The sequence below is a fragment of the Microtus pennsylvanicus genome, chromosome 7 (genome assembly GCF_037038515.1).
Source record: "Microtus pennsylvanicus isolate mMicPen1 chromosome 7, mMicPen1.hap1, whole genome shotgun sequence".
Taxonomy (NCBI): domain Eukaryota; kingdom Metazoa; phylum Chordata; class Mammalia; order Rodentia; family Cricetidae; genus Microtus; species Microtus pennsylvanicus.
The window spans coordinates 125,184,228-125,211,107 of record NC_134585.1 but is presented as its reverse complement, the minus strand read 5'-3'; the positions used below and the strand labels follow the sequence as shown (position 1 = coordinate 125,211,107).

At 40.5% G+C, this 26,880-nt stretch overlaps 1 pseudogene; it reads right to left on the bottom strand.

Moving 5' to 3' along the window:
* LOC142854113 (serine/threonine-protein kinase DCLK2-like) overlaps window positions 1–25,486 on the bottom strand; it is a 31,269-nt pseudogene extending 5,783 nt beyond the window's left edge.
* Between the last annotated feature and the right edge of the window lie 1,394 nt (window positions 25,487–26,880).

Genomic DNA, 26,880 nt, shown 5'->3' with positions numbered 1-26,880 from the left:
ACTGTTATGAATTGTAAAGAAAATATCTGATATGCTGGATATCTGATATGTGTCCCCTGTGAAAGGGTCATTCAGCCCCAGGAGGTAATGACCCATGGGCTTAGAACCATGAGCTGGAATCTTGTAAAGCAGCCCTCTACCACTGAGCTACACCCACCTGCCACACTTATTCTTATTTTCTTTCTTTCTTTCTTTCTTTCTTTCTTTCTTTTTTTTTTTTTTTTTTTTTTGCCTGTCCTGGAACTTGCTCTGTAGACCATGTTGGTCTCAAACTCACAGAGATCCACCTGCCTCTGCCTCCCAAGTGCTTGGATTAAAGGCATGCACTACCACTACCAGGCTTCTATTCTTATTTCCAGGGGCACAAACATTCAGGTTTTGTAATCTCAGGGGATTATGAGGAACAACTTCTACTGTTCCACACAGTAGTACAATGACTACAGTTAACAAAAATTTAGTGAAATGTTTCCAAGTCAATAGCAGAGAGGATTTTGAAAGTTCCTAGCACAAACAAAAAAAATTGAGGTGATAGATACACCAGTTACCGTGACATGATCATTAACACTGTGTACATGCATTGAGATAGCTCACAATACCCCATAGCTATAACTCCTATGTAGCAAATAAAATCAAATATAGCCAAGAGTGGTCATATACATCTCAAACCCAGCATTTGGGAGGCAGAAGAAGGTGTATCTTAGTTCCAGGTCAGCCAGAACTACAACAATGAGACTCTTGTCCAAATAAATAAACTGCAACTATAAGGCTAGTGGAAGGGTTTCAAACTGAAAGACAGTTGACATCTGCAAACAAACTGGGGCACAATGAGTGTAGCATCCCATTAACAGGCTCATCCAAGCAGTGGTTCCCCAGCCTCTGGGGTACTTCAATTCTCCTCTCCTGCATCCTTAATCTTCCATGGATCTAACAGCACAGTTTAGCCCTAAGTTTAGGCAAGCAATACCGACTGTGACTTAGATTCAGCACTCACACAAGTAACAAAAGTTCAGAAAACATGTGTTCGTCCAAAAATGAAAGACAGACAGACAGGCCTTCCAAGAATGAGAAGACTTGAGGGAAATGGGTCATACCTGAAGGACAGATAAACAATAAGCAGGGCAGGCCTGAGATGTAACTCTGATGTCAAAGTGCCTGGGCACCTGGAAGAGGAGAAGGGAGTTAGGGGCTGGGGGAAGGAAGAGGAGGAAAAGGGGAAGAAGGAGAAAGAGGAGGAGGAGGAGGAAGACATAGCCTTATGAATCTCCACATGGTCTATTCAGAGTCAAAAAAAAAATAGTCAAGGCATGGTGGTGTATGCCATTAATCCCAGCACTTGGAGGTGGCGGTTGGTGTCAGGCATAATTTTGCTGGAAGATTCTGAAGACCACGACTCAAGTATTTCTAGGAGCCAGGCTACTAAGTATTTAAATGCACTATAAGATTCATGTGTAACTTCCCAGCTACTGACTTTGATCACTAAACTAAGGAGACACATATCCACTGGGCCACTTTTCAGGTTCTTTCACTCACACGGGCTTAATGAACATGCATAGAGCCAGCAATACATTTTGGTGACTTTCTTCAGGTGAGGCAAAATACTGTTAAGAGATGAAGATGATGAGCAAGGAAATGGGGGAGGAGACTCTCGCTGAGTGAGAAACAATTTTATCATTATTTCAAAATTAATCTTAAATTTGTAAAAGATATTCTAAGAAAGAGCTCAATGAACTAAATTGCTCTAAATGTATATTCTGATATGCATATTCCAATAGCAGACCATGGAGACAGCTCCTTCAGTCAAGTGGCTTTAGCACAAGCATTAGGATGTGCTGGCTGGTCTTACATCAAAGTTGACACACAAACTAGAAAAGATGGAACCTCCACAATATTCAGCTGTAGGGCATTTTCTCAACTAACTGTTGATGGGGGAGGATCCAGTCCATTGTGAGTGGTGCCATCCCTGAGCTGCTGGTCCTGGGTTCTATAAGAAAGCAGGCTGAGCAAGCCGTGATGAGCAAGCTATTAAGCAGCACCCTTCATGGCCTCTGCATCGGCTTTTGACTCCAGGTTCCTTAGTGTGTTTGCTTAAAATGTTAATAAGTGTTACCCTGTAAGCAAAAGCACGTAAACTGATCTTACCAAACCAGTATCTTCCCATTCCTTTTTCAAAATGGTATACACACTTACAGACATACATAGAAACAAATGTAATTTTAAACACAAAAGAAATTTCTTCATGATTTACTTTCAGTAAATCATATGTCATTTTATATACCTATAAACAGGTGATATAACTTACATTAGGCAAAAGGGGATGACAAGTGGGAAAAAGCGCTAAAAGCCCTCATCTGGACATTCCGAATGGACCTTCAGAGATAATCCAAGCTCAGAGGACACAACCCGATTTTCCCACACTTACTGTTGGGAGAGAGAGTCCTACAAGAGTTTCCAAGAATAAACGGATTTACAGGAACCCACACAGCCCACTCGGCAATACTAATCCAGAAAGCTGAATAAACCAGTTAGCTGGTTTAGGAACCACACTGAAGGAAAACTGTCCTACACTAGACCAGCTTGATTCTCCAGAGACTTTCAAGGTCAAGGGTAGGAAAAAAAAACTGGGCTATGCACATTTCTTTTGTCATCTGAGCTCAAGGGGACAGGCTAGGAAGGAGCCTTGAATCAAAATCTCTAGTCTTAATTGAAGACAATTTTAGTTTTGTTTTAATCACCTCCTAAAGTATGTTTGCTAGCATGGAAGAGGCAAAGAAAATGAAACATTGTTTAACAGCTGACTCCCATGAAGTAGAGTGGTTTGACAGCATGGCCAACACTGTACTCACTGAGGTAAGTTACATCAGTTACATAAGTTACAGGTGCTGCACTGAGCTCCAACAAGGGTTACCCGGAGCCTCACTGAAGGACCATGCTTTCAAACAGCTTGCCCTTCCAGCAAAAATAAGTTGGTTAATTTTAAAGGTACCATTGTCTGTATTTGTCTCTACTCATTAGAATTTTCTTCAAAAAAAAAAAAGGCAAATCTCTTGAGAAGGACAGAGAATGTGTGCACCCGGGCCCAACACAAACTACAGAGGAGCTCTAATCCCCCTGGCTGCCTAGAAAGCACCTGCTCCACCCTAGGCGGGGAAGTGCCCAGCCCACAGTCACTGCACTGCCTAGCCTTGCCTGCAACTGCAGAGCCTTGCCTACCCCTCCTACCTTCCAGCAGCTCGTCCAAGCTGGTGATCCTCCAACTGCCGTCTAAGGTGTAGATTGTGCGGACGCCCTAAGGCAGGTTCACATTGTCAGACAACAAGCGGGTCAGCTCTATGAGGAACACATCAAAGGAACGGAAGCTGTCGTTGGAGATGGCAAAGACCAGGCCTTTGAAGTAGCGGTCCCCATTCCGGTAGAAGCATGCCTTCTTGGCCTTCTTCTAGCTTAAGGCCTGCAAGGTCCACGGGAGGTAGAAGCTGCAGTGAGCACTGTGCTCCGGGCTGGGGCTGAGCCCATTACCCTTGGGGCCAGAGATGCTGTTGCCCCCTGAGGAGCTGGGAGCCCCTCCCCGCGGCCTTTTGTCAAGTTCTTCAAAATGGTCCAGCTCAATGCTCCTGGTGCTGGCCAACGCGGCTGCTCAGAGATAGCTCTCCACAAATAAATAAATTGCCGGGCAGTGGTGGCGCACGCCTTTAATCCCAGCACTCGGGAGGCAGAGGCAGGCGGATCTCTGTGAGTTCGAGGCCAGCCTGGTCTACAAAGGGAATTCCAGGACAGGCTCCAAAGCTACAGAGAAACCCTGTCTCGAAAAACAAAAACAAAAAAAAAATTACCTCACAAATAAATAAATTAACGAAGGAACGTCCCCACCGCCCCAGTCTCAGCACGTCGCGATCTGGGCGCTCCGGCCTTAAAGCATTGGGACACCTGGCTCGAGCACGCGGGCCGTGGTTGCAGGTGGGCCCGCTAAGGCAGCTAAAGGCCGCAGCGGCTTGTAGATGCCCAGCTCATTGTCCCGCGCACCCTCTCCGTCACCGCCGCCAGCTGGGGAACCCCACGCCCCCCAAGAGCCTCCTTCGCCGGTCCACGCCTCACATATAGCGCGCGGGCAGCGGGCCAGGAACCACTAAATTGAACGGCCCGAGGCTTGCCCTGGTTCGCCTCCAGCCTGCGCTCGGTCTCCGGCACGCCGATTGGAGGAAGGAAGCGGAGGGGGTGGGGTGGAGGGCGAGCATGGGAGAGGCGCCTCGGGGCTGTGTCGCGAGGCCTTGGGTCCTGGGTTCCTCAGCGCTGGGCCCCTGAGGGAAGAGCGCAGCCGCCTCCCACCGGCGCACGCTATTCGCACTCGCGGCTGCCTGGCAGGACACCTTCTGTCCCTCTTGGGATACCACAAACCACAGGGAGAGGGAGATGGTGAGGAAGAGGGCGGCTCACAACGAGCGGCTCCAGCGTTCTTGGAGGCCCCGCAAGCCAGGCTGCAGGAGCTGTGGGAGCTGCGCGCTCCCGGGCGTGGCCGCGTGCTCCACAGCTGTGGGGGCTAGCGTAACCAGACTACCCAAAAAACTACAAAGGAAGGAGGCTCAAGGGCAGCAAGCACCATCCTTAACCCGCCTCTCCGAGGGGAACCGAGGCCAACCTAGGGCAGAAATACAAAATCATAGCACTAGGTTTAGACGTGATGTTTATTTTTTTATAAACGACCCATGCATTGTTTTATTTAGAGATCCTTTGGGGGGGGGGATCCTTCATACTTTCTATAAAGATTCACTAACGCGCTAGTTCCAGTAACTTTGAATGAATAAATGACTAGAAGTTATTGGTTTGGGGAAGGTCGATTTAATCAACTATTTGTTGAAAGCTTGCCATTTGACAGGCATTAATCAGTCCCATCATTGGGGATGTTCACGCAGAGATTAGAACCCCTGGGCTCTTCCCCATGTGTTCAATCTGAACTCACAGAAATGGACTGACAAACATCTACCGTGCAGAAATCTTTTCCTTAGCGGTGTGTGGTTCACAATAAAAGTGTATTTAGTTATTTCACTTTGGCGTTGAAGCTCAAAGACATTTGGCCCTAATCTGACATGAAATAAAAGATTCAGCACCTGGTTCTTCAGTGGTGATGGGGAAACTGTCCTTTAAGGTAGGATGTCAAAAGAGCTGGAGTCCTGGAACCACGTGAAACAGGAATGGGTGGGAACACAATCTTCAGTACCATCGAAGCAAATCACTTTTCATAAGGGATTTAATGAATATAATACAGATCAAGACCTCGCTGGCCACAACTTGAGAGCTCATGGAGGTAGAAGGAAAAATTGTTCCAGGGAATCCAAGATGACTCAGTAGGTAAGGGTACTTGCTGCCAAGTCTGATCGCCTGGGTACGATGGCCAGAACCCACATGGTGGAAGGAAAGCATATATTCCTGCAAATTATCCTCTGCCCTCTGCATGCATGCCATGGCATACAGTGCAGTAAATAAATGTAAAAACTTTTGATAGAAAAATTGTTCCTGCATTCCAGTTCTAATGCAAACAAACTGGGGGCAGGTAGGCTTTAAAAGAGGCAACGACTAATTAATCTGGATTGCTTTATGACTTAAAATTTATAGAACCATAACAGATTTTCCTCTTTCACAAAATTGTAGAATTTCTACAGTAAGATGTTTAAAACTAGCATTTCCCTTGTTGGGATTTTCCCCTTCTCAGAAACACAGTCTGATGTGCTAATTGTTCACCTGCTGTAGACAGTCTGGCAATTAGGTCACTTTCTGAAAGCTGGCACGTTGACCTTATCTCGCTCTTGGTTGTGAATTTTCTCTATCCTGCTTTGTAACTACCCTGATTCTAGCATTTACTTGAATAAAAAAATTGAGGGAAATATTTCAAATACATTTCCATTTCTCAGTTACAGGTAATTCAAGAAATTAAATCTCAAAATATTCCCTCTCTCACATTAGATATGACTCCTTTCTGTTCTTAGTACATAATTTATAATCACAGACTATCTAGTGAGTACAAAAATTTCACTGACAATATGCAACAAAAATTTTCTAGAAACTTGTAGAAATATCTTGGCACAAAGCAAAGAACTATCATTTGTTCTCCACACTTCCCTTTTGGGCCACCCAGGCTAGCAATGTAATTTAGAACAGTCTTTGGCACCCTACTCATTCTTATTCTCCTCAAGGCCACATTGCCCAGGAAAGATTAGTGCAAATGTTCAAGTGGTATAATCTGTTTAAATAAAACTTCATTAACTATTCCACTAAGTGGCTTTATATTTTTTTAAAAAACCAACAACCTTGCCTTGACCATTACCCAATTTCACCTCATGTTACTCTATTTCTCAAAGGCCTTGTCATGTCTTTATTTTTTTGGCCTCAAGCTTCAACTTTGAAAAACAGTTTTCCAGCTATTCCATTACTTATTACATAAAAGATGCCTACAGACCTTTTAGGCTGCAAGCACTTTGGAGATCTGCTATCTCATGTTTTCATTTCTGTTCACTGTGTGCCAAGCACTTCTCCCAGAAAGAAGTAAAAGTGATGAAGTAACTGTTTCTTAGTGGAAGGGCCTGGAAACCGTAGACTTGAGTTTTTGAAACAAAGCACAATTTTTAATTTCATAACTTTTAATGATTATAAATCCCAGTGTTTTCCATTAAATTTTAATGGGAAATGACATACAGAGTTCAGGAAGACTTTCCTGTCCCTGCCCCATAGCCAATATCCAGATTGGAACAGAGCGAGGAGAAGCAATTTTCTTGTTTGTTGCTTCCTCAAGGAGAACTTGCTGTCCTTCCATACTCAATCCTTACAGTACTCAACATATATAGTTACATAAATATAGATGTTTTTTTCCAAAACTGTGGTTAATAATGCCAAAAGTGCAAGTCCATGGAAAAGTGCTATGGTACTCACTTTTGCTTCTAGAGACTCAAATTTCCCAGAGGTAGAAGGAACAGAGATAAGAAAGAAACACAGAGACACAGGATAGTACCAAGAGAGCAACTTAGTGGGTACTGAATGCTGAATCTCTGCAACTGAGTAACAGATGGTTGTGAACTACCATGTGGACACCAAGAATCAAACCCAGGTCTTCTGCAAGAACAAGTGCCCTTAACTGGTGAGCCATCTCTCTAGCCCAGAGAGAAATTCTTAAAATAACCTAGAATGATACAGGAAAGCACACAGAAAAAAATGCCTTGATATATTTCTATATACAATCACTTTATTTTAGACTTAATCCAAGCAGTTTCTTTGACATTAGACTATTGCTTGAATAGGTAGATAACATTAGATAAGAGGATTGGTAACAACACAAGGGATCACACTCCACAGACATTAGATGTAACTCTACATGGAATGTTAGTTAGATAGCAAATCTCAGTAATATTTTCTTGATAAAAAAGATTCTGTACAGATGTGAGACATCAGACCTTGGCTCCTAGAACACCTGCACACAGAAAAGAAGGACAGGCCCAAGATTGTTTTAACATCCAAATTAAATGATGCTAAATACCTCTCCTCTCCCAATCCAGAAGCTGCATGGGAAGGGCATCATGCTGACTTTTGGCTGATGAAACAGGTATAAAAGGGTGTGACAGTTGGTTGTGGGCTCATCACTCTGGAGACCAACTGTAGAAGTTAAACGGAAACCTCTAACAGATGGAAGCTATTGTGAGTCCATCAAGAATGTATTATGGACTTTGGATATGTTAGTGCTTCCCAGACAACAGTACATCTTCCCAGACAACTCTGTCTACATCTGAGAGTTTGGGCTTTACAAGAGGCTCTATGGAAGGGTATCTTAATACTACCACCTGCTGCCCCAAATTCAGCTGAAACAAACCAGATCAGTCATTGCCCTAATCCCATAATGGTAGTTAGTGTTACCTCTTCAGAGGAAGATGGGATAAGAACTGGAAGTAGAAATCAACTATACAATTTAGAGAAAAAAAAAAACAAATCTCATGGCTCCCCATTGGCTCCCTCATGGCTCACAATCTACTTCCCACTGGTGCTCCTGATTGCCAGGCTTGCCCAGAGTCCCTTAAGAGCTAGAATTGCCCAGCTGAGCCTCAAAACAGTAGCAGTTTCCTTCTAGAGAAGCAGAAATCAAATGACTAGGCCAGCAAGCCCTTCCCAGCTCTGCCATTCCACCCTAGGGGAACACAGGGCTCTAGTCTGGAAAATTGGTATTTTAGTAAAAACTCTTCCAGTCTCTCAGAGCACTGCCTGTTCCTCTTCCAAAATATGGTGTCACTTGTGTGTGTGTTCCATTACAGAGTCACTGACCAGTGTAATCAACCCTTTTCCTCATAGCTCAGATATTCTGAAGCCAAACCTAGGTCACATTCAAACAGCAACTCTTGATAAAGCGAAATTCATGATTTTTCTCATTTCTGGAAAGTCTTAGAAGCAAGAAAGTGATGATGTAAATGAAGTAATTATAATCCACAAATATTCATCTAAAAAGGTGAAACAGGTTTATGGTCATGTGCTCCATAGTTTGCTGATTTATATTAGAGCACACGAAGGATGGGTAACACATTTTATCTCAGGCTGTACATCTTAAATATGTAAAGTAACAGTCTTTTAGGCAGTGCCACACCATTTTGTCCAGTTCTATTTTGGTCAGACTAGTACCACTGCTGTAATTTGGTTTCATAAGTTTGGTTCTTTATCCTACTTCTTGATTACTTACTCTGTGGATGCAAGAAATGGTCAGTAAGAATGTTTAGCAATCATCTAAAGTTGATTGAATCACTACCTATTTTTTATGTGAGCTAAGGTCTAAGGGGAAAAGCTTTCATGCCCGTACATTCTATACTGATGCCAATAAATCAGGGAAGGCAGGTTACAAATCAGAAGACTTGGGTAAGGTGGAACAAAGTCCTTATAATTCTGTCCAGAAGGCGGAATTATATGCCATTCTTATGGTGCTAAGGGATTTTAAAGAACCTATTAATATAGTTACAGATTCACAATGCACAGAAAGAGTTATTTTACATATTGAAACTGCTGAATTTATACCTGATGATACAGAACTAACCTCATTGTTTATCCAGGTTCAAGATTTGATCAGGAACAGGCTTTGCCCTATGTACATAACACACATCCGATCCCATACGGGTCTGCCAGGTCCTCTAGCACAAGGTAATGCAGAAATTGATCAATTATTGATTGGTAGTGTGCTACAATCCTCTGAATTTCATTAAAAAAATCATGTTAATAGCAAAGGTTTGAAGAAAGAGTTTTCAATTACATGGCAACAAGCTAAGGAGATTGTAAAGAAATGTCCTACTTGCTCTTTCTATAACCAAACGCCACTGCCTGCAGGGACTAATCCAAAGGGCACCCAAAGGAATGAAATCTGGCAGATGGATATGTTCCACTTTGCAGAATTTGTCAAATTAAAATATTTTCATCACACCATTGACACTTGGAAAGTATGTTCCAGAGGCATGACAATCCATCCACCTCCATTACAGAGATACAGTATTAGAAAAAACAGCTTGGTATTGGCATTAAAACAGAGTTGACCATTGAAATCAAATCAAAGACCCAGATAGTAATCCACACAGTTCATCTGACTTTTGACCAAGAAGGTAAAATTATACAATGAAATAAAGATAGCATCTTCAAAAAAAGGTACTGGCATAACTGTATGTCAACATGTAGAGGAATGAAACTAGATACATATCTATCAACATGCAAAAAACTCCAAAATATATAAAGAGCTCAAGAAATTAGACATCAACAGATGAAAATGACTTACCCCCTCTGAGAACTGAATGGATATGGTAGGAAGGCTGTTTGTTTGTTCCCGGATGCTCAGACCTTCAAAATAAAACAGAAACTGTTTTACTTGGAATACTCATTGGACAGTAGCTTAAGCGTATTTATGGCTAACTCATACCGTAATCTGTATATTGTCTTCCCTTGTAAAGTTACATCATCTATCTCCAGAATAGCTACATTGCTTTTCTCTGACTCTGCCTTCTTTCTATCAACATTGACTTTAAATTTCCCGACTGGCTCAAACAATACAATGTCACTATCTGAAACAGATTTGTTATTAACCAACAGTATTCACAGCACAGATAGATGGGACTCTCACATCACCGTAAGCTGAAGAGAAAGCTGATAACATTCTGCTTTCTTTCTCCTAGGGTTACAACCATATATTTATTTATTTTTACTTTTCCATTTTTGGAACCTACATTTTTATATTCTCATTCAAGTGAGGAAATAAGAACTCCATAATACAAAATGCAAGGGGACTGGGGCATAGGGGACAAAGAAGTGAGGGCAACTGTTGCAGTAGTTTCTTAATCACACCGAGCATGCACCCAAGCAAGCACGCCCTTTGGTCTGCGATGTCCCTGGCCAGCAAGTGGCCTTATCCCATCCAAGCTTTCCACCAAGGACTCCTATCTCTCTGCAGGGTGTTGAGGTCCACCATCACAGCCTACTCCAGGGTTGAGTGGATAAAGGAGACTCCAGAGCTAAGAGAACTAAGAGAAGGCAGACCAAGAAAAAACCATAAGCACACATTTAGCCACAGCAAGGAGCTTACCAAGCAGCCTAGACTCTCCTAACAAGATTTGTACAGATGTGCATGCTGTTATGTCAGATTACCTCCAAATATGTGAAAGACAGCAGCATGATAGTATGAGAATCCAGCGAATATACTACAGGACAATTTGAACACCCTAATCCCGAGGAAGAAGAAGTAATAGACCTTAAACGTAAAATTTGAAAAGAGATAGGGTACATCAAACAGAATGTGAAAAACAACTTTAAACAAATGGATGAGAAGAATAACAAGAACTTTGAAGAAATGAAAAATCCAAAGATACCCTAGGAAAGGAAACCAAGAAGAAGCTAATCAAACTGGTAATGGATAGGGTTGAAGTGCACGCCTTTAATCCCAGCACTCGGGAGGCAGAGGCAGGCGGATCTGTGTGAGTTCGAGACCAGCCTGGTCTACAAGAGTTAGTTCCAGGACAGGCTCCAAAACCACAGAGAAACCCTGTCTCAAAAAAAAAAGAAAAGAAAAGAAAAGACTATCCTGAGTGAGGTAACACAGACCCAAAAAGAGGATCGTGGGATGTACTCACTCATAATTGGTTTCTAGCCATAAATAAAGGTCACCGAGTCTATAATTTGTGATCCTAAAGAAGCTAAATAAGATGGTGAACCCAAAGAAAAACATATAGTTATTATCCCTGCTATGGGAAATAGACAAGATTGCTGAGCAAAAAATTGGGATCTTGGGGGTGGGGTGGGATGGGGGTAAGGGGAGAAGGGGAGAGAAAAGTGAGAAGGGGAGGATGGGGGGAACTTGGGGAAACGGGATGATTGGGGATAGAACAAGGTTGGATAGAGGAGCAGGGAATCACATAACTTAATTAAGGGAACCACCTTAGGGTTGGTAAGAGACTTGAACCTAGAGTGGCTCCCAGGTGCCCAGGGCAATGTCCCCAGTTAGTTCCTTGGGCAGCTGAGGATAGGGAACCTGAAATGACCCTGTCCTATAGCCATACTGATGAATATCTTGCATATCACCATAGAACCTTCATCTAGCGATGGATGGAGATAGAGACAGAGACCCACACTGGAGCATCAGACTAAGCTCCCAAAGTCCCAGTGAGGAGCAGAAGGAGGGAAAACATGAGCATGGAAGTCAGGACCACTAGAGGTGCACCCACCCACTGAGACAGTGGGGCTGATCTATTGGGAGCTCACCAAGGCCAGCTGGACTGTGACTGAAAAAGCATGGGATAAAACTGGACTCTCTGAACATGGCGGACAATGAGGGCTGATGAGAAGCCAAGGACAATGGCATGGGTTTTTGTTCCTACTTCATGTTCTGGCTTTATGGGAGCCTAGCCAGTTTAGATGTTCATCTTCCTAGACCTGGATGGAGGGGGGAGGACCTTGGACTTTCCACAGGGCAGGGAACCCTGAATGCTCTTCAGACTTGAGAGGGAGGGGGAGAGGAGTGGGGGAGAGGGGCGGGAGGAGGGGGAGGGAAATGGGAGACTTGGAGGAGGCAGAATTTTTTTCAATAAAAATATTAAATCAAAACCAGATAAGCAAAATAAATAGACCTATAACTGATAAGGAAATAGAGGCAGTCATCAAAAGTCTCCCAACCAAAAAAGTCCACGATCAGGTGGTTTTAGAGCAGAATTATACAAGATTTCTAAAGCAGAACTAATACCAATATTCCTCAAATAGTTCCACATAATAGAAACAGAAGGAACATTGCTAAATTCTTTTTATAAGATTACAATTACCCTGATACCCAAACCATACAAAGACATTACTAAGAAAGAGAATTACAAATCAATCTCACTCATGAACATTGATGAAAAATACTCAGTAAAATACTGGCAAATTGAATCCAAAAACGCATCAGAACCATCAACCACCATGATCAAGTCAGCTTCATCTCAGAGATGCAGGGATAGTTCAACATTCAAAAATCTGTCAACATAATCCACCATATAAACAAGCTGAAAAATAAAAAACACATAATCATCTCATTAAATGCCAAAAAAGCCTTAAACAAAATACAACACTTATTCATGATAAAGGTCTTGGAGAGAGTAGGGATACAAGGAATATACCTAAAGATAATAAAGGAAATATACAGCAAGCCAACAGCCAACATCAAGCTAAATGGAGAGAAACTCAAAGTGATCCCACTGAAATAAAAAACAAGACAAGGTAATGCACTCTCTCCATATCTATTCAATATAGTTTTTAAGGTCCTAGCTAAAGCAATAAGACAACAAAAGGAGATCAAGGAGATACAAATCAGAAAAGAAGAAGTAAAACTCTCACCGTTTGCTGATGATATGATAGTTTACATAAATGACCCCAAATTTCTACCAAAGAACTTCCATAACTCATAAACACTTTCAGTAGTGTAGTAGAATACAAGATTAACTCAAAAGAATCAGTAACCCTCCTTTGTACACATGATAAATTGGCTGAGAAAGAAATCAGGGAAACATCACCCTTCACAAAAACCACAAATAGCATAAAATATCTTGGAGTAATTCTAACCAAACAAAGTATGACAATGTAAGACTTGTATGACAAGAACTTTAAGTCTCTGAAGAAAGAAATGGTAGAATTAACATAGTAAAAATGGCAATCTTACCAAAAGAAATCTACAGATTCAATGTAATACCCATCAAAATCCCAGAAAAATTCTTTGTAGAACTTGAAAGAATGGTACTCAGCTTCATTTGGAAAAGGAAACAAAACAGGATAGCCAAAACAATCTTGTATAATAAAAGAACTGCTGGAGGCATCACAACCCCTGACTTCAAACTCTACTACAGAGAAACAGTACTGAAAACAGCCTGGTATTGACATGAAAACAGATAGGAGAATGAATGGAACCAAACTGAAGACCTGGATATTAATTCTTACACCTACAAACACCCAATTTTTGACAAAGAAGCCAGAAATAATCAATGGAAAAAAAGCATATTTAACAAGTGGTGCTGGCATAACTGGATATCAACATGTAGAAGAATGAAAATAGACCCATATCTATCACCATGCACAAAACTCAAGTCTAAATGGATCAAAGACCACAACATAAAGCCAGCCAAACTGAACCTCATAGAAGAGAAAGTGGGAAGTACACTTGAACGCATTGGCACAGGAGACCACTTCCTAAATATAACATAGCAGCGCAGACACTGAGAGAAACAATTAATAAATGGCACTTCCTAAAACTGAAAAGCTTCTGTAAAGCAAAGGACACAGTCAACAAGATAAACTGGCAGCCTACAGAATGGAGAAAGATCTTCTCCAACTTCACATCAAACAGAGGTCTGATCTCCAAAATATGCAAAGAACTCAAGAAATTGGTCATCAGAAGAACAAATAATCCTATAAAAATGGAGTACAGACCTAAACAGAGAACTCTCAACAGATAAATCTAAAATGGCTGCAAGAGGCTTAAGGAAATGCTCAACATCCTTAGCCATCAGAGAAATGCAAATTAAAACAACCCTGAGATTCCATCTTAAACTGGTAAGAATGACCGAGATCAAAAACACTGATGACAACTTATGCTGGAGAGGTTGTGGGGTAAAGGGAACACTCCTGCATTGCTGGTGGGAATGCAAGCTGGTACAACCCCTTTGGATTTCAGCGTGGCAATTTCTCAGAAAATTAGGAAACAACCTTCCTCAAGACCCAGCAATACTACTTTTGGGTATATACCCAAAGGATGCTCAATAGTACCACAAGGACACGTGATCAACTATGTTCACAGCAGCATTGTTTGTAATATCCAGAACCTGGAAACAACCTAAATGCTCCTTGACTGAAGAGTGGATATGGAAAATGTGGTACATTTACACAATGGAGTACTACACAGAGAAAAAAATAATGACATCTTGAAATTTGCAGGAAAATGGATGGAGCTAAAAAACATTATTTTGAGTGAGGCAACCCAGACTCAGAAAGACAACAATCACATGTACTCACTCATAAGTGGTTTTTAAATATAAAGCAGAGAAAACAAGCCTACAAATCACAATCCCCGAGAACCTAGACCACAATGAGGTGGTGACCTAAACTGGTGCATTCAGGAAAGTGATGTGGCGATCCTATGGCTGGAGCAAGCTGTGTAGTGCAGTGGAGACAGAACAGGAGGTGGAGGAGTTTTAAGGCCAGCTACACAGGGATATTTATCTCAAAACATCCAAAGAAAAACAAAACAAAGGCAAAACAGACTTAGCCTACAATCTAACATGTGTATCTTAACCAAAGAAATGAAAATTTGTCTTTAAACAACATCTTTCATGCACTTTTATAGCAGTTTTATTCATAACAATTAAAACCTGAAAACCACCTAGATGCCCACAGTGGGTTAAATAGCTGGCATGTTCTTCAAGGAAAATGGAAAAACTATAGATATGAACAAACCTTAAAAAATTACACTAGATAAGGGGAAATGCCTAGCATATGACTCTATTTGTAAAGTGTTTGTGAAAAGGCATACATCACAAATAGAAATTAACTTAAGGACTAAGGAATGGGTGTGGAGGGTGTGGTATGATTAGGACAGAATAAATACTGGGAATCTTGCATCTTTAGTCTAACAATATGATTGAATATCCTATTTGTAACTATGAAAATCAACAAAGATGTCCTTGATACATTCATACAGATAAACACACAAATAATCAAAATAACTGCAAGTATAACTGGAAAAGTCTTAGGAAAGTTCTGTGGGTTACTGTTAGATTTTCAGGGAGGGAGAGGAAAAGGAAAAAGTCAGTAGGTTGGAGAGAAAAGAGCTGAGATGAATCTTTTTGACATATAGTGTGTGTCTGAAGGAAGAGGCTCCAGTCTCAGCAGACAGATATACCCATTCTTAAGTTTCCAGGGGATGGGGAGGGCCTACATCACAAGGCTCAGTTAATGTGTGGTCTATGCTAAGTGTCCGCAGTCTTTGTCACTGATTCCCAGATGGTGAGTGTGTGTGTGGATGTGTGTGGATTCAGCTCTTTCTGAGAGCAGCAAGTGACCTATTAGTGATTCCTAGCAGTGTCTGGAGGGAAAGGAGGCTACAAGGGGTGCTCCCAGACTGCTGAGGCTCTCTAAAATGTAATATGGAAGGCCATGGATCTAACAGTTACATCTATAGCAGTGTTCTGGATTTGATGTGTACTGTAGTCATATAGAATACTATTTGATACTCAGGGTACTAAACAGAAGATATATAGGACTTCTTTGTGCTTTTCTTTGAAAATTCTCCAAAATTTATAAGTATGAATTAAAAATAAAAATAAATGTACAGCAATTAAAAGATTGGCAACAAAGTATGAATAAGCACACCAGTGACGTTAAATAGGAATTCTAGAACTCCCTAATATCAACAAATAGTTAACATCTGCCAAAACACTTCAGTTTAATTGAGACAGTGGGATAAAATCATAATCAATTCAGAAGACTCACAAATCACATTATCATAATGTCAGAATGCAAAACTTTCAAATTTCTAGTATGAAGAATACAAGTCAAAATGATCACTAGTTAGTTATAGACACAAGTTGTATAGTAGTACACGTATAAAAAGATGTAAACTAACATATAAAGTGATTTATATGTAGATAATTCTATAATATTTGAATGCAGCCAATGCTAAACTATGACCAGATTAAACGTATACTACAACTACAAGATCTTCAAATGTGAGTTGCACAGTAAAAACAAAGTAATTACAGCAGATAAACAAATGAGAGAGGAAACATCTTAGCACTTCCCCAGGCCACAAAACCACAGAGACAAGTGACAAAAAAAGGAAATCAGGAAGAAAGGAGATACAAAACTGACAAAAAACTATGGTCAAAAAGTCAGTAGTAGGTTCTGAGAGTAACAGCAACCTCTACCTAAAAGAAACAAAATCAGCTAAAAGGACTAACTATATTGTCTGAAGAGAGTGATTTTGCTTGAAAATACACATAAACTAAAGGTAAAGGCATGAAAAAAAGATATTCCATGCAAATGAGAACCAAAATTGAATTTGAAGACTTATATCTGATGAATCATACTTTACATTTTACACATACTTTGTTAAAGAGTGGGAAAATATCGTCATGTAACTGTAAAGGTGTCGATTCATTAAGAATAGAGAATGCAACAATAATTAATAAATTTAACAATGATAAGCATGTATCACTTAATGTTAGAGGATCCAAGTATTCACAAGGAATGTTAGATCTAAAGGAAGGCACAGGTTGTAACAGTGCATGTAATGGTCCATTTTTTCCCAACTTGACACAATCTTGAGAAGGAACCTCAAATGAGAAAATGTCCCATCAGACTGGCTTGTAGGCAAGCTTGTGAGGGCGTTTTCTTGATTGGTGATTGATTAGAAAAGCCTAGTCCATAGAGTGGTGCTGTTGCTGGGCAGGTGTGCTGAAGTGTACAAGAAAGCAAACTGAGCAAGCCATGGGGAGCAAATTAGAAAGCAGCATTCTTCTGCTGCCTCTGCTCAGGTTCCTGTGTCTAGGTTTCTGTCCTGAGTTCTTACCCTGACTTTTCTTCATGAAGGTTGTAGGCTATAATGTTAAATAAACCCTTTTCTCCCCAAGTTGCTTTTGGTAGAAATGCTTTATCACAACAATAGAAAATTAAGTAAGATAGTAGGGAACTCCAACATCCTCCTATCGGCAATCGAAATAGTATCCAGACATAAACAAAGAAACCGTATATAAATATAAATTGTACCCTAATACTATGTAACAGACATTTATAGAATATTCCACCAAAGCAGAAAAACACATGCTCTTCCTAAGTGCACATGAAACATTCTCCAGAACGGAGCAATATAAGGCCAAAAAGCAATCAACACATTTAAAGAGATCAAATTCATTTCAAATATATCTTCTGATCACAATGGTACAAAATTTGAGAATTGTAAAAAAAAACTATCAAATGTGCAGGCATCAAGGAATATGCTTCTGAGTGGCCAACAATTTAAAACTTAAGAAATAAGTGGAATAGAAACAAAACCCATCAAATCCGGTGGGAATCAAAACAAAATAATTTTAAACATGTATCAACCATCTCAGCACTAGACAGACTAAGGCAAAATGATCACAATTCTGACTCCAGTCTGAACCATGGTAGTAAGACACTGTCTCAAAACAACAGGGAAGAAGTTCTAAGAGGGGAATTTGTGCTAAAGGAACACCTGCTTTTAAAAAAGGAAGAAAAATGAAGCTGAGGCAAGAAAACTGCAAGGCTGGGGACAGTCTAGAGTGCATGGTAAGATCTTGTCTCAGAAAAAGGGAAGGGAAAGATGAGGAGGAGGGGAAGGGAGAGGAAAGGGGACAGGAGAGGAGGGAAAAAGGAGAAGAGGCAAAAGATCACAAGCAAATAATCAAAGACTGGACATCAAAGAAGAAGAAAATTGAGAGAAAAAGAACAAAATGTAAGTCTTGTAGGAAAAAAAGAACAATAACAGAGTGGCAGTAAGTAGCAGATTAAAAAATTTGTGTAAATGAAATAAAAAGTTGACATTTTAAAAAGATAAATTACACCTTTAGTTAAATGCAGAGGAAAAAAACCCAAACAAAAATCATAAACAAAAACGAAGTAGTTTCAACAAGTATCACAATTTTGTTTTTTAATAAAGATTTTGCTGGGTCGCACAGGTGGCCTGGAAAATACATAGCCCATGCTGCTGCTGTTGCACTCTTCCTGCCTCAGTTTCCCTAGGGTTACGATTACAACTGCAGTGTGTGTTTCTATGTACTAAAGATGAACAATCCAGAGGTGAAGTTAAGAAACAATTCCCATATCACTGAAAAGAATCAAATATTTAGGAACAAACTTTACTGGGAAAGTAAATGAAAGACACTGAAACCTATAAAATAACAGTGAAATAAATTAAACAAAACACAAAAGAGGGAAAGACATCCATATATAACCTGGAAAACTCATTGTCATTAACATGTCAAAAGTGTCCAAAATTACTCACAGGTCTGGTACACTCTGTCACAACCCCAAAGATGATTCTGCAAATATAGAAATGTCCATCTCAAATTCATGTGAAATCTCAAGAAACCCTGAATAGACAAAATATCAAGACACAACAAAATTAGAAGTTTTATGTATTCAGATTCCCAAAAATTACTACACAGTGTAGTTATCAGAGCAATGTGATTCTGGAGTAAAGACAGTCACACCGGTTCGTGGAATAGTATAGAGTCCAGAAAATGCAGTGACATCCAACTAAAACGCCAACAATACTCTGATTTAAAAAAAAAAATCAGTCACCTGTCTGCGGCAATCACTAGTTGTCTAGTTGGACTAAAAGTTCTTCTCCACAGCAAGGAAATCATGTCTGGTGCTGGAAATCTAGCAAGGTTCAGAAAGGCTAGTGAAGTCATAGACCTTAGGAAAGAATCTACTTTTACCACTTTGTTAGTACATTTCATTTTATCCTTATACCCACAGGGAAGTGGTGTCACCATTCCTCGTCAAAGAAATCTCTTTACAAATGGAAGATGTATGTATGTATGTATGTATGTTAGGAATCCAAATATTTGAAATGCAATGGCCATTGTAATGGCACACACCTTTAATACCAGTGCTCAGGAGACAGAGGCAGGCAGATCTTTGTGAGAACGAGGCCAACCTGGTCTAAATAATGTTTTCCAGTCAGAGATATGTAGAGACCCTGTCTCAAAAAGAAAAAAAATGAGTGTGTGTAACAAGTCTTTCTCTGACCCTCATAATTCTTGTTAATTATGAAAGCTTGGCATATAGCTTAGGCTTGTTTCTAACTCGCTTTTATAACTTATATTAACCCACTTATATTAATCTATGTTCTATTACATGCTGTTAGCTCTCTTCCACCTTGCACCTTCTGTTTCCTCTCCATGTCTCCTGGCTTCTTCTGCCCCTTGATTCCTCTTCCTTTCTCTGCCTATACCTCTTGCCTAGCTATTGGCCATTCAGTTCTTTACTAAACCAATTTAAAATGTTGCTAGGAAAAAATTGGATCTAAACATGTAAAAGAGAGAAAAAAGTCATTATCTCATACAAATATTAACTCAAAATAGTTCAAAGACAAATAAAAGATAGAACTATTAATTTTTTTAAAAACATAAGAAAATGCCAATGACATTATATTTGATGATAATTTCTTGCTCTGATACCAAAAGCATAGTCAATGAAAGAAAAATAAATTTGTCTATAAAATATGTAAAATTTCTTCATATCAAAAGGTGCAATCCACCAAGTCAAAATCTGATTCAAGGGAAAATATTTGCCAAACACATAGGAAACATTAATATTCAGAATATCTAAAGAACTCTTAAAATATGAAAATGAACTCAATAATAAAAATTAATTTGTAACAATTCTTTGAGAATTTTTTTTGGTACTACAACCATTTTAATATAATTATACATATCTGCCAAATCCAGGGTGAAAGGGTTTATGCATATATAACTTCCAGTTAACATCAGCAAGCATAAATGACAATGATCTCGGTTTAAAATTCATCACGGTCAGAACAATTGATCGATGTTTTCTGCTGCCAGGCTTACCAACGTTAAATTACAGATGAATCAGGGTCCTTTTGCTTCTCTTCGATCCTTGACCAGAGACAGCAGGGCAGCTCACCTCCAGCCAAAGGTAATCTTTCTAGAACAGTATTCAGTTGCTCTGAATTTTGCTTACAATTATAACCCCTGCATAGGTGGAGTTCAAGGTTGCATACAATAACAGGAGATCACAGTTTTGAAGTCTAGCACAGATTAAAAACCACAGATGTACCATTTCTATAAGACACACACTGATTGTCTCTTAAACTACATATTGACTCCTTATGAACATTATTTTTTTTTAATAAAGTAGTGCATCTAGGACAATCAGTCACACAATTCACACAGCCTGAAAAGGTTTTCAGGTCCAGCTGCCAGTTGGTCATGAACCGTGAATGAGTCTGGGACACTGTCCATTTCTGAGATTCAACCAAGGATTGGCTAAAACCTATGCCCTAACTCTATGGAAACTATGAAAGCCAGAAGGTCCTGGATAGATGTACTGCAGAAGCTAAGAGACCATGGATGCAAACCCAAACTACTATACCCAGCCAAGCTATCGTTCATTATCAATGGAGAAAACAAGACATTCCAGGATAAGAATAAATTTAAACAATACGTAGCCACAAATCTAGCCCTACAGAAAGTAATAGAAGGAAAATCTCAACCCAAGGAATCCAACACTGCCAACACTGCCTACAATAACCCAGACATCTAGTGACCCTTCACCAGCACATCTCAAAGAAGGGAGACACACAATCTCTACTACCAAAAGCAATAAGAATAACCAGAGTAAACAACCACTGGTCATTAATATCACTTAATATTAATGGGCTCAATTCACCTATAAAAAGGCACAGGCTAAAAGATTGGATACGAAAACAGGATCCAACATTCTGCTGTTTGCAAGAAACACATCTCAACCACAAAGACAGGCACCTACTCAGAGTAAAGGGTTGGGAAAAGGTGTTTCAAGCAAATGGTCCTAAGAAAAAAGCAGGTGTGGCCATATTAATTTCTAACAAAACTGACTTCAAACTAAAATCAATCAGATGAGACCGAGATGGTCACTTTATACTCATAACAGGAACAATTCATCAGGATGATGTCTCAATCCTGAATATCTACGCCCCCAATATAAAAGCACCTACTTATGTAAAAGAAATATTACTAGAACTCAAGGCAGACATCAAACCACACACACTAGTAGTAGGAGACTTCAACACACCTCTCTCTCCAAGGGACAGGTCAATCAGACAGAAACCTAATAGAGAATTAAGAGAATTATTGGAGGTAATGAAGCAAATGGACTTAACAGACATCTATAGAACATTCCACCCAAATAGGAAAGAATATACCTTCTTCTCTGCAGCTCATGGAACCTTCTCAAAAATTGACCACATACTTGGAAACAAAGGAAACCTCCACAGATACAAAAGAATATCAGTGTCCACCTGTGTCCTATCTGATCACCACGGATTAAAGTTAGAAGGCAGCAACAATACTACCCACAGAAAGCCGACAAACTCATGGAAACTGAACAGTCAAATACTGAACCACACCTGGGTCAAGGAAGAAATTAAGAAAGAAATTAAAGTCTTCCTTGAATTTAATGAAAATAAAGAGACGACATACTCAAACCTATGGGACACAATGAAAGCAGTGCTAAGAGGAAAGTTCATAGCACTAAGTGCCCACTTAAAGAAAATGGAGAATGCATACATTGGGGACTTAACAACACACCTGAAAGCTCTAGAAAAAAAAGAAGCAGACGCGCCCAGGAGAAGTAGAAGACTGGAAATAATAAAACTGAGGGCCGAAATCAACAAAATAGAAACACAGAAAACAGTCCAAAGAATCAATGAAACAAAAAGCTGGTTCTTAGAGAAAATCAACAAGATCGACAAACCCCTATCCAAACTAATTAAACGACAGAGAGAGAACACACAAATAAATAAGATCAGAAATGAGAAGGGGGACATAACCACAGACACAGAGGAAATTCAGAGAATCATTAGATCTTACTACAAAAGCCTGTATAACACAAAATTGGAAAATATAAAAGAAATGGACACTTTTTTAGATAAATACCATATACCAAAGTTAAACCAGGACCAGGTGAACAATCTAAACAGACCTGTTAGTCGCGAAGAATTAGAAGAGGTTATCAAAAGCCTCCCTACCAAAAAAAGCCCAGGACCAGATGGTTTCAGTGCGGAATTCTACCAGAACTTCCAAGAAGAGCTAATACCTATACTCCTTAATGTATTCCACAATATAGAAACAGAAGGGTCATTACCAAACTCCTTTTATGAAGCTACAGTTACTCTGATACCAAAACCACACAAAAACTCAACCAGGAAAGAGAATTACAGGCCAATCTCACTCATGAACATCGACGCAAAAATCCTCAACAAAATACTGGCAAACCGAATCCAAGAACACATTAGAAAAATTATCCATTATGATCAAGTAGGCTTCATCCCAGAGATGCAGGGCTGGTTCAACATACGAAAATCTATCAATGTAATCCACCATATAAATAAACTGAAAGAAAAAAACCATATGATCATTTCATTAGATGCTGAAAAAGCATTCGACAAAATTCAACACCCCTTTATGATAAAGGTCTTGGAGAGAATAGGGATACAAGGATCCTACCTAAATATAATAAAAGCTATTTACAGCAAGCCAACAGCTAACATTAAACTGAACGGAGAAAAACTCAAAGCCATCCCACTAAAATCAGGAACACGACAAGGATGTCCACTCTCTCCATACCTCTTCAACATAGTGCTTGAAGTTCTAGCAATAGCAATAAGACAACATAAGGAGATCAAGGGGATTTGTATTGGAAAGGAAGAAGTTAAGCTTTCATTATTTGCAGATGATATGATAGTATACATAAGTGACCCCAAAAATTCTACCAAAGAACTCCTACAGCTGATAAACACCTTTAGTAATGTGGCAGGATACAAGATCAACTCCAAAAAATCAGTTGCCTTCCTTTACACTAAGGATAAGGAAACAGAGAGGGAAATCAGAGAAGGATCACCTTTCACGATAGCGACAAATAGCATAAAATATCTTGGGGTAACCCTAACCAAGGAAGTGAAAGACCTATTTGACAAGAACTTTAAGTCTTTGAAGAAAGAAATTGAAGAAGACACCAGAAAATGGAAGGACCTCCCTTGCTCTTGGATTGGGAGGATCAACATAGTAAAAATGGCAATTCTACCAAAAGCAATCTATAGATTCAATGCAATCCCCATCAAAATCCCATCAAAATTCTTCACAGATCTGGAGAAGACAATAATCAACTTTATATGGAGGAACAAAAAACCCAGGATAGCCAGAACAATCTTATACAATAAAGGATTGTCTGGAGGCATTACCATCCCTGACTTCAAACTCTATTATAGAGCTACAGTATTGAAAGCAGCCTGGTATTGGCATAAAAACAGAGAAGTCGACCAATGGAATCGAATAGAAGACCCTGACTTTAACCCACAAACCTATGAGCACCTGACTTTCGATAAAGGAGCTAAATGTATACAATGGAAAAAAGACAGCATTTTCAACAAATTGTGCTGGCAAAACTGGATGTCAATCTGTAAAAGAATGAAAATAGATCCATATCTATCACCATGCACAAAACTCAAGTCCAAATGGATTAAAGACCTCAATATCAGTCCGAACACACTGAACCTGATAGAAGAGGAAGTGGGAAGTACTCTACAGCACATGGGCACAGGAGACCACTTCCTACGTATAACCCCAGCAGCACAGACACTAAGGGCATCATTGAATAAATGGGACCTCCTGAGGCTGAGAAGCGTCTGTAAAGCAAAGGACACTGTCACTAAGACAAAAAGGCAACCCACTTACTGGGAGAAGATTTTCACCAACCCCGCAACTGACAAAGGTCTGATCTCCAAAATATATAAAGAAATCAAGAAACTAGACCGTAAAAGGCTAATCAATCCAATTATAAAATGGGGCACTGAGCTGAACAGAGAATTCTCAACAGAAGAACTTCAAATGGCCAAAAGACACTTAAAGTCATGCTCAACTTCCCTAGCGATCAGGGAAATGCAAATCAAGACAACTTTAAGATACCATCTTACACCTGTCAGAATGGCTAAAATCAAAAACACCAATGATAGCCTTTGCTGGAGAGGTTGTGGAGAAAGGGGTACACTCACCCATTGCTGGTGTGAATGCAAACTTGTGCAACCACTCTGGAAAGCAGTGTTTCGGTTTCTCAGGAAATTCGGAATCAACCTACACCTGGATCCAGCAATACCACTCTTGGGAATATACCCAAAAGAGGCCCTATCATACAACAAAAGTATATGCTCAACTATGTTCATGCCAGCATTGTTTGTAATAGCCAGAACCTGGAAACAACCTAGATGCCCTTCAACAGAAGAATGGATGAAGAAAGTATGGAATATATACATATTAGAGTATTACTCAGCAGTAAAAAACAAGGACTTCTTGAATTTTGCATACAAATGGATGGAAATAGAAAACACTATCCTGAGTGAGGTAAGCCAGACCCAAAAAGAGGAACATGGGATGTACTCACTCATATTTGGTTTCTAGCCATAAATAAAGGACATTGAGCTTATAATGCATGTTCCTAGAGAAGCTAAATAAGAAGGTGAACCCAAAGACAAACACATAGGCATCCTCATGAATACTAACCTTCATCAGGCGATGAAAGGAAACAGAGACAGAGGAGCACGGGACAGAAATCTCAAGGTCCAAATCAGAAGCAGAAGGAGACGGAGCACGAGCAAGGAACTCAGGACCGCGAGGGGTGCATCCACACACTGAGACAATGGGGATGTTTTATGGGGAACTCACCAAGGCCAGCTGGCCTGGGTCTGAAAAAGCATGGGATAAATCCGGACTAGCTGAACATAGAGGACAATGAGGAATACTGAGAACTCAAGAACAATCGCAGTGGGTTTTTGATCCTACTGCACGTACTGGCTTTGGGGGAGCCTAGGCAGTTTGGATGCTCACCTTAGGAGACCTGGATAGAGGTGGGCGGTCCTTGGGCTTCCCACAGGTCAGGGAACCCTGATTGCTCTGCGAGCAGATGAGGGAGGGGGACTTGATCGGGGGAGGGGGAGGGAAATGGGAGGCGGTTGTGGGGAGGAGGCAGAAATCCTTAATAAATAAATTAATTAAAAAAAAAAAGTCCAGCTGTGCCCTGGTGAATGTAGTCCTTTCCCACCCCTGTTTCCCAGGGGTGTGCTGGAAAAGAAGCCCAGGGCCCCGGGTACCCGACGGAGGGATGCAGCAAGTCCATAACCCGAAGTGGTCAGACTCAGCCCATTGACTGCAAAAGACGGTTGCTTTAGATAAGACATCATGCTAAGGTTGTTTGGAGGTGCAAAGTCGGCCCATATTGGGGGGACTCAGCCGGATGGTCTCAATTCGCCTGGAGTGGACAGGGTCAGGGTCCTTGGTGGGTAGATTTGAAGCGATGGAACTAGGAGGAAACGGCGGTAGCATGGCGAGTCCCCAAGTGCCCTCGCCTCCAAGCGACTGGGTCTGGCATCCCTGTCCTGCAGCGCCTAAGAATTTCTTTTTTTAAGAATTTTTTTATCAGATTTTTTTAAAAAAAAATTCAAATTCCCACTCCCTCTTCTCCTCCCATTTCCTCCACACATCTTCCCACCGCCCCTCCCACCCCCCTCTAATCCTAAGAGAGGGTAAGGCACTTTGCTTTCTGGAAAGTCCAAGGCCCTCCCTACTACATCTAGGCTGAGCAAGGTATACATCCAAAGAGAATAGGATCCCAAAACGCAGTACATGCAGTAGAGATAAATCCTGGTGCCACTGCCAGTGGCCCCTCAGTCTGCCCCAGCCATACAACTGTCAAGCACATTCAAAGGAACTAGCTTGGTTTTATGCTTGTTCCTTCCCAGTCCAGCTGGAGTTAGTGAGCTCCCATTAGCTCAGGCAAACTGTTTCAGTGGATGAACCCTTCATGGTCTTGATCTCTTTGCCCATATTCTCATTTCTTCCACTCTTCAACTGGACCTTGGGAGCTCAGTCCAGTGCTCCGATGGGGGTCTCCGCCTCTGTTCCCATCTGTTGTGTGATGAAGGTTCTATAGTGATATTTAAGATAATCATCAGTCTGACTACAGGGCAAGGCCAGTTCAGACACCCTCTCCTCTACTGCTTAGGGTCTAAACTAGGGTCATCTCTGTGGATTCTGGGGAATTTTTCTAGAGCCAGGTTTCGTGCTAAGCCCATAATGGCTTCCTCAATCAAGATATCTCTTTCCTTGCTCTCATATCTGTCTTTCCTCCATCTCAAAATCCCATTCCCTCAAGTTCTCCTCAACCCTCCCCTCCTCCCCTCCTTTTCTCCTCCTCCCCTACCTTCTACCTCCCGCCCCCTTGCTCCCAATTTTGTCAGGAGATCTTGTCAGTCTCCAATTTCCAGGTGGGTTTATGTATGTTTTTCTTTGGGTTCACCTTATTACTTAGCTTCTCTAGGATCATGAACTATAGGCTCAATGTCCTTTGTTTATAGCTAGTACCCACTTATGAGTAAGTACATACCATATTCATTGTTTTGGGTCTGGTTACCTCACTCAGGATAGTGTTTTCTAATTCCATCCATTTGCATGCAAAATTCAAGATGTCATTTTTTTTTACCACATATAATATCTAATGTGCAGATGTGCCACACTTTCTTTATCCATTCTTCCATTGAGGGGTATCTAGGTTGTTTCCACATTCTGGTTATTA